The 8,930-nt window shown below is 40.1% G+C and overlaps 1 non-coding gene across 1 annotated transcript; it reads right to left on the bottom strand.

The window, feature by feature from the left end:
- Window positions 1–1,084: 1,084 nt before the first annotated feature.
- On the bottom strand, window positions 1,085–1,190 carry LOC122044709. Its single transcript, XR_006129727.1, has one exon. It is a non-coding gene; the product is annotated as a small nucleolar RNA R71 (small nucleolar RNA).
- Window positions 1,191–8,930: the final 7,740 nt, after the last annotated feature.

Genomic DNA, 8,930 nt, shown 5'->3' with positions numbered 1-8,930 from the left:
ATCTTACTCTTGGGAAGTATGTTTCGGCCGATATAAACCTAACTCCCCCTGGGAGGCATGTCCCGGCCGATATTAGCCTACCTCCTTTGAGGTATATGTCAATTAATGTGAATCTTCCTCTTGGGAAGTAGGTTTCGGCCAATATAAACCTAACTACCCCTGGGAGGTATGTCCCGGCCGATATAAACCTAACTCCCCCTGGGAGGTATGTCCCGGCCAATATACACCTAACTCCCCCTGGGAGGTATGTCCCGGCCGATATTAGTCTACCTCCTTCGAGGTATATGTCAATTAATGCGAATCTTACTCTTGGGAAGTATGTCCCGGCCGATATAAACCTAACTCCCCTTGGGAGGTATATCCCGGTCAATATTAGTCTACCTCCTTTGAGATATATGTCAATTAATGCGAATCTTACTCTTGGGAAGTATGTTTCGGCCAATATAAACCTAACTCCTCCTGGGAGGTTTGTCCCGACCGATATAAACCTAACTCCGCTTGGAGGTATATCCCGGCCGATATTGGCCTATCTTCTTAGTTTCATAACCTCCTTTTTTTCCTTATCGGGGACCCACAAAACCTTACCCATATCACATGCGAATAGCTAATCTTTCAGGACAACTCCTACTGTTTGATCCAGAAATTGATAGGACTTTCCTGAGGAGAAGAAATCTATAGAAGGCATTCCAAGCAGCACAGGAGGCTTCAGAGATGGCTGATAATTTATTAAAGGATTATGAAGCACCTTATGAATGAGGGGTTCGGTCTAGCATCACTCGACCGCCAATCGAAGCTAATAACTTTGAGATCAAGCCTGCAGTAATTCATATGATTCAGCAAAATCAATTCGGAGGAGGACCACTTGATGATCCAAACCACCACTTGGAACTTTTCTACGAGATCTGCGGCACCATGAAAGTGAACGGAGTCCCTCCAGAATCAGTAAGGTTATTGCTCTTCGGATTCTCTCTGAAAGATAGAGCCAAGTAGTGGCTGAATTCCCTTCCAGCAAACAGCATTACATCTTGGGAGCAGTGTGAGCAGAAATTTCTTGACAAATTCTATCGACCAAGCAAAAATGCCCACATGAGAGACTTGATCACAAGCTTCAAACAGATAGACTCAAAATCATTATTTGAAGCCTGGGACAGATTCAAGAGCATGTTGAGACAGTGCCCCCATCATGACCTTGAGAAATGGTTGGTCCTGCACACCTTTTACAATGGAATCAACTATCACACGAAGGTATCCCTCGATTCTGCAGCAGGAGGAGCACTGATGAACAAGAGCCTTGATGAAGCTGAAGAGATCATAGAGAATGTGGCACAGAATCATCATCAATGGGCATCAGAAAGATCTGGTGGTTCTTTCTTAGGGAACCCAATAAAGGCGTTAGGGAAATTCAACGTAGATGTAGTCACTCTTATGTTTACAAAGCTGGACGCTCTGACCAAGAAATTTGAGGCCATGGGAAACAACAACAACACGGTCAATGCGATAGTTTGTGTTTGTGAAATCTACGGAAGTACGAATCATGCTCAAGATACTTGTCCCCTAGGGCCAATACAAGCACAGATAAACCAACTTGAGCAGAGTGATGCAATAGTCAGCTACAACCAAAGACAAAATAATCTGTACTCTAATACATATAATCCAGGTTAGAGGAATCACCCAAACTTTTCATACCAGAACAATCAGGATCAAGGGCCAGCAAAACAGAGCTACTCACCTGGGCAGCAGAACTACTTAGCTAGACAACAAACTTTTCAACAGCAACCCTCACAATTGTCCAGAATTGAAAAGATACTTGAAGAAGCTCTCTCAGCGTAAAAGGAGATGAAGAATGAGATCAAGCTGTTAACTTAAAGAATGGAGAATTCTGAGAAGCACCAAAAGATGCAAGACAACCAGATAGCCCAATCCATCTCAAGAGCACAGGGAACATTTCCAAGGAAGCCAGATATAAATCTAGTGGAACATTGCAACCGCATTGAGCTGAGGAGTGGACGTATTGTGGGAAACCCCTAAATCATTACCCAAAAGGAACCTGACTCAGAGAAGGAGCCCTCTCTCCTAATGCCCAATCATACTCAAAACAGGGATGGAGAAGAGGCTACTAAAAAGGTTGAAGAAACTCTTCAATTTCCCCCACAGAATCAGATAATTCCCTTCCCTCAGAAACTGATAACCTCCCAAAAGGATGAAGAATTCAACCGATTCATGAAGAAGATAAAGGAGATTTGCATAGAAGTGCCACTGATAGATGCACTGCACCAAATGCCGAAGTTCGCAAAGTTCTTAAAGGGTATTTTATCTAACAGAAGACAGAAGGGTGACTTCGAGACCGTAGCATTAATAGAGAATTGTAGCGCTCTCCTTATGGCAAATTCTCCACCAAAGCTTCAGGATCCAGGAAGTTTCTCCATACCGTGCAAAATTGGATCTGAATTGATACCGAGAGCTTTCTGCGACTTGGGGGCCAGTGTTAGCCTATTTCCGTACTCTTTATGCAAGAACCTAAGCCTCTAGAACATTAAACTGGCCACTATGACACTGCAACTAGTTGACCATTCATGCAGATACCCAATGGGAATAGTGGAAGACGTGCTAGTAGAAGTGGGTGGATGTATAGTTCCCACAGATTTCATTATCTTGGATATGGAGGAAGACCCCAAGATATCGATCATCCTTGGAAGACCATTCCTTGCCATAGTTGGAGCCATCATCGATGTAAAAAGTCACAGATTATCCTTGGAGATCGATAAAGAAAATATCGAGTTTGACTTATCTGATTCCTCCATCTGCAACCCCTCTTCTCAGGGTAATTCTAGCAAGATCAACATACACAAAGTCGAGGAGTGCAGTGTTCATGAGAGTTCCCCTCCAGCAAGCAACAAGAAGTACATTTGTCCTGCACAAGCGAAACTGAAGGTGTAGACTGGAGCATTAACCCTTGGAGGAGAGCCGTGCTTCCACGGGTTCAGCCCACATTGATTGAAACATGGTCGATCTAAAGGCCTAAAACAAGTGCTTCTTGGGAGGCAACCCAAGGGTTTTTCATTATAGATTGTTGTTTTGAACATTTTTATTATTTCTTCACTTTTGGGTATTCATTTTCAGGATGTGCAGAGCCCCCACGAGCTGGCCGTGAGCATTTCATGGGCGTGGAGGCGTCAGAGGGACCGAAAGAGAGAAAGGTGAGTCACTGTGAGCCTAAAGGAGTCGACCGTGTGATCCCACACGACCGTGCAAAGCCAACAACAGGATGGAGGCCACAACCTGTGTAACCTTGCATGGCCGTGTGGCCTATGCAGAGAGAAGGAAGGCTCAGGCCGTGCCAATTGGCACGACCGTGAGACATGCCCAGAGCTGAGGAAGGACTGGGTCGTGCCAACCGGCACGGCTGTGCGGCCTTGGCCGAAAGGAGAACAGAGGAGGCCGTGCCATCGACCGTGTAGAGCCATACCTAACACGACCACGTCTATAAGACATGGCCGTGTCCCTGCCCCTGTGTGCCGCCCTACCCCTCTAAAAACCCTATTTCCATCTCCCTCTCTCCCAAAAGCCTTCCCCGCTCTACTATACCTCATCAAACCCTGATTTACCACCTCTAGAGCTCACTTTTGCTTAGATCTACATCTAGATCTAAAACTTCTTCTGGCCACAAATCTGAAAAGAGAGAAGAAACTTCCCTATTTTCCCTTCCTTATCCTCCCCTTCCACCCTCAAGACCCATTTCCACTAGAAAGTCCTCAAAGCCTTGCACCATGTCGTAGATCTTGAAGAGGCTTCGTCGAGGAAGTGGTGGATCTGGCGAAGGAGATGCACCGAGAGGCGACAAAGGCAAAGGGAAGGCTTCTACCACTACAAAAAATACCATTATTACCGACTGAATTTTCCGTCGGTATTCCGTCGGTATATGACATTACCGACGGAATTTATGATATCGGAAGTATTTTGGTCGGCATTCACTTTACCGACGGAAAAGTAAATCCGTCGGTAGTTACCGACGGAATTATCTATTCAGTCGGTATATTACCGACTGACTTTCTTACCCGTCGGTAAAAAGTCAAACGGCGCTAAACGGAACTTACCGACGGAATCTTTTATTCCGTCGGGGATTACCGACGGAATTATAGTTTCCGTCGGCAAACTCCCGACGGAATTACGGATTCCGTCGGCAAACACCGACGGAATAAAAGATTCCGTCGGTATACCCCGACGGAATACTTGTTTCCGTCGGTGTTTTCCGACGGAATTACGGATTCCGTCGGTGTTTACCGACGGAAACTATAATTCCGTCGGTAATATATCGAAAAAACCACTGTACTTTTCGATAATATACCGACGGAATTTTAGTTTCCGTCGGTAAAAACCTGGAAAAATTTTGAGATCCTGCCCCTGTTTTGCTAGTTTCCCATATACAAATTTAATACAAATACAAACCATCACAGGCGATGGTATCACAAACACAATCCACACAATATATTCACAACATACAACAACAAGATCACAATATAAATCAATCCACAATCTCCAAAATACAACACACAACAAATATATACACATAACTGAACGACAAATAGAAAATCTCCAAACTATAATAAAATCTAAGTATCAAGTTCTCACAATCAAAAATATCTAAAAATATACAAGTGAACAACAAATACAAAATATCCAAAATACATACCATGATACATCACTTATACATATATCCGAATATAATCCTGTAAAAGTCAAATACAATAGATTATGATTAGAATAAATCGATGCAAATATAATATAACTCAAACATTGTTATATATAACTAATTTTACTTGTAAAAAAAAATACCTGGATTATATTTTCGATAACCAATATTAGTGGTGATGGTGAATGTATCAGTATGAACTCCTGAAAAATGTAAAACACTTTAAGATAAACCTCTAATAGTATCTCAATACAATAAATATATTTGACTTAATGAATTTCTAAAAAAATCTAAAAAAAATCAAGTTATAGTTAAACATACCTCAACAAAATCTAATCATCAGCAGGGTCTGGGTCTGATGGGTCTCGGGTCTCCTCTGACTGGGGCTGCTGTGATGGGTCCCATCGTGCAATGATTGCTTGCTGAGTAGTCCATCTCTTCTCCCACTTCTGATCCATGGTAGTCATCTGAGTCTTCAAGTCTTGGTTTTCTTTTCTTAATGACTCCACCTCGAAGAAGAAGAAGAGGAACTCCACGCCCCCTAGGAGTCCTCAAGCGATCAAATACCACCTTGGCCTGGGAACCAAGGCCGTAGAGGGAGGAGTTCTTTGTCCTTCCACCCACAACATCATAATAAATTTCATTTATTTCCTGGGTGGATAGATCATGTGACTCCCCTCCCTCTACTGGTGGCTGAGATGCCTGAGCAACCCTGCTTGTCATTTCATCCTGTGTAGAAAAAATATACAATTTATATATTATACACAATTATTAAAGCTAATTAATCATTATTAAAGATTAAATATAAATTGCAAGTTAATAATTCAAACCCCAATGTTCTTTGATCGATCATCAATATATGTGTCATCCTTTCTCTGGTGAGTTTTGAGAAAGATCTCCAAGCAAGTGGGTTGTCTTTCTAAAGAACGCTCCTGCATGTACAAATAAATTTGACTAAAATTATACAAGTTCATTAATAAATAAAAATTTAATTTATATAACTTTAAATTAAAATTACTAGATCCATAGCGTGCTCAACAATGGATCGAGATCCTGATGTATGCCGAGCATATCCGGTACTCGGGCCACCTGGCTCTGTATTCCTATTCGCTCAAGCTTTTAGAGCCTTTGTTTGCCATCTTTCTGCAGACCAAGTGGCCGTCCATGCACTCCAAATCTCGTCGGATACATAAGCAGGTCGTGTGTCATCCTTTCTCACATAGTATAATAGGTCTTTGTATAACTTGGCACAATAAATATTCTAAGTTTTTGCAAATTCTACCTCGTACCCCTCCTCCCATGTATATTTTTTCTGCAATTTAAAAATAAAATTTTAGAATATTAAAGGATAAATATAATGTACACATTCAATTTACTTACCACAAATTCTTGATAATAGAAATCCTTAGTTCCAGCATCTACATGTCTCCATGTAGTCCCAGATATGCAGACTCTTTCCTTAAATTTCCGTGTGATATATGTGGATACTCGATGGCCGTCGGGAGTAAACCTACATATAAGCAGTATTAAGACATAAGATATATGTTATAAATAAAGAACTTGAATTACTAATAATAAAAAAAATACTTACGACTCTCCAACAACCCTAAGTACGGTGGATCCACGGAGTGGTGCTGGAAGATCTGCCATGATACCTTATATCTACAAAAACATATTACAGCACATCATAATTAGTCTTTAATAACATGATAAATAAGCAACAAAACATGATTAAAGCATAACTTACTAGATGAATAATAATGTTAAAATTTAATCAATCCTAGACTCTGGAAGCATTTCTACTCAACATTAACAGTTTGTAAGTCATCGTCGCTAGATTCTGTTAGTTCAACAAAATCCTCACTGCTGGATTTCTCTCCATCATCTATCTCCTCGTCAGTGGCATTACCATCTACAAGTAATTGTGATGTAGATTGAATTTGTGAATCAACCGAATGTCTCTCTACTTCGTCATTCTGAAATGCATCATGGTTTTGAGCAGCAATAGTGTTCGGCATTTCTATGGTAGAACAAGACTTCAATCGACAAATAGACAACCATTCACTAGCTCTTCTTCTCTTCGTAGGATATTCAAGATAAACCACCTGACCCGCTTGTATTGCAAAAATGAAAGGTTCAAACTTATTGAACCTTCTGTTTGCATTAACCTCTACTAAATTATAATTTGGATGTATTCTGGTACCTGTTCTTGGGGTTGGATCATACCATGAACATTTGAACAACACACACCTTTTTATCGGTAATGCAGGATACTCAACCTCTATAATTTCCTCAAGTCTACCATAGTAATCAAACTCAGTGTTATTGGTGTCGATAGATCCTTTAACGCAGACACCAGAATTAAAAGTTAATCTCTGCGAATCTCGTTGTCTCACATGGAATTTGAGACCATTAACATAGTAACCCGAATAGACCATTATTTGGCGTAGGGGTCCAGATGCAAGATTCAATATTCTATCATCTTGTACATTAGATATTCTTCGGTCTTTCACCTATCAAAATAGTAATAAGAAAAATTAGGACCGAATTTATTTTAATAAAGAATTATGAAAATTTCTCTAACTCACATATATTTGAAACCATAATGCAAATTCGGTCTCTAACTTTTCAGCAACCTCACTTGCAATCATTGATGGATTTTGAAGATGTAATTGTTGCTCATACAAGCTTTGAAAGAAGGTAATTATAAGAAAATTAGGATATCAAGCAATTAACTACAACGAAATAAAAGCTTGATTAGAGAAGTTAACTTACTTTATGTAGGGTTTGACCTCATCACAGTTTAAGAGTATGTATGTTCTTGCAGCATGGTATTCTTGTTGAGTTAACCATCTAGAAACAGATGCACCCATTGGTTTACCAGAAAATTTGAAAATAGAAAGCATCGATGGATCTATATTCTGAGTATCATCGAAATTTCTAGGGCATTTGCGGTGTCTGGTTTTAACATTATCAGCAAAATAATAAGAGCAGAAAGAAGATGCTTCCTCCACCAGATAAGCATTACATATTGACCCTTCTACTCTTGCTTTATTACGAACATTATTTTTAATTTTCTCAAAACTTTCAAATGGGTACATCCATCTCAGATGCTTCCCGCACCAACAGTAAATGTACCGGTAGATGTTCCATTGAACCAAACCAACATGGTGGAAATATGCGCTCCAACTTACAAAGTATGAGAGGAATGTCAGTCTCTAGCTGAATCATATCAACCGTCATAATACACCTCGCTGTCAAATCTCTGAAAAAAAGACTCAACTCTGTAAGTGCTTGCCAAACATTATTGGGAAGTAAATCATGAAAAGCTATTGGAATAAGTCTTTGCATGAACACATGACAGTCATGACTCTTCATTCCAAACATCTTTAATTTGTTCATGTCAACGCATCGAGCCATATTCAAAGCATATCCATCTGGAAATTTGATTTCTTTTAACCAACTACATAAAGCTTGTTTACCATCTTTGTCCAATGTATAACAAGCTTTTGGAAACTTATTGGTTGTTTCATTCTGATGCAATTGGTCTGTTGACTAGTTCTTTTAATTCTTCACGTGATTTTGCAGTGTCCTTAGTTCTTCCAGGTACATTCATCACAGTGTTGAAGATATTATCAAAGAAATTTTTCTCAACATGCATCACATCTATATTGTGTCGAATGAGTAGATACTTCCAATAAGGCAACTCCCAGAATATGCTCCTTTTCTTCCAACCACACTTGCACATCCTCACAAGATACTTATTTATCTCATCAGAATTAGGCTGAGATACTGGGAGGAATCCATAACTATCTATTTGTTCAATGATTTCTTCACCTGAAGTATGGACTGCTGGGGGAGGTTTTCTGACTACAACATTCTTTAGAAAATTTTTCTTATTTCGCCTAAAAGGGTGATCCAGTGGTAGAAATTTACGATGATTATCAAACCAAGATACCTTCCCACTGCAAGGCAATGAAAATGCATCGGACTCTGTCATGCAATGTGGGCATGCTAATTTACCAGCCGTGCTCCATCCCGACAACATTGAGTATGCTGGAAAATCATTGATCGTCCATAATAAGGCCGCATGCAATGTAAAATTAGTTTTACTTGCAATATCATAAGTAACCGACCCTACATTCCATAATTCATTAAGCTCGGCAATTAGAGGTTGCAAGAAAACATCTATCTTATCTTTTGGATTGGCTGGACCAGGAATAAGCACGGTAAGAAACAT

This window comes from Zingiber officinale, chromosome 2A (assembly GCF_018446385.1).
Source record: "Zingiber officinale cultivar Zhangliang chromosome 2A, Zo_v1.1, whole genome shotgun sequence".
In the NCBI taxonomy this organism is placed as follows: Eukaryota; Viridiplantae; Streptophyta; class Magnoliopsida; order Zingiberales; family Zingiberaceae; genus Zingiber; species Zingiber officinale.
Note: the sequence above shows the minus strand (reverse complement) of the source record. Positions and strands in the feature narration are given on the sequence as shown.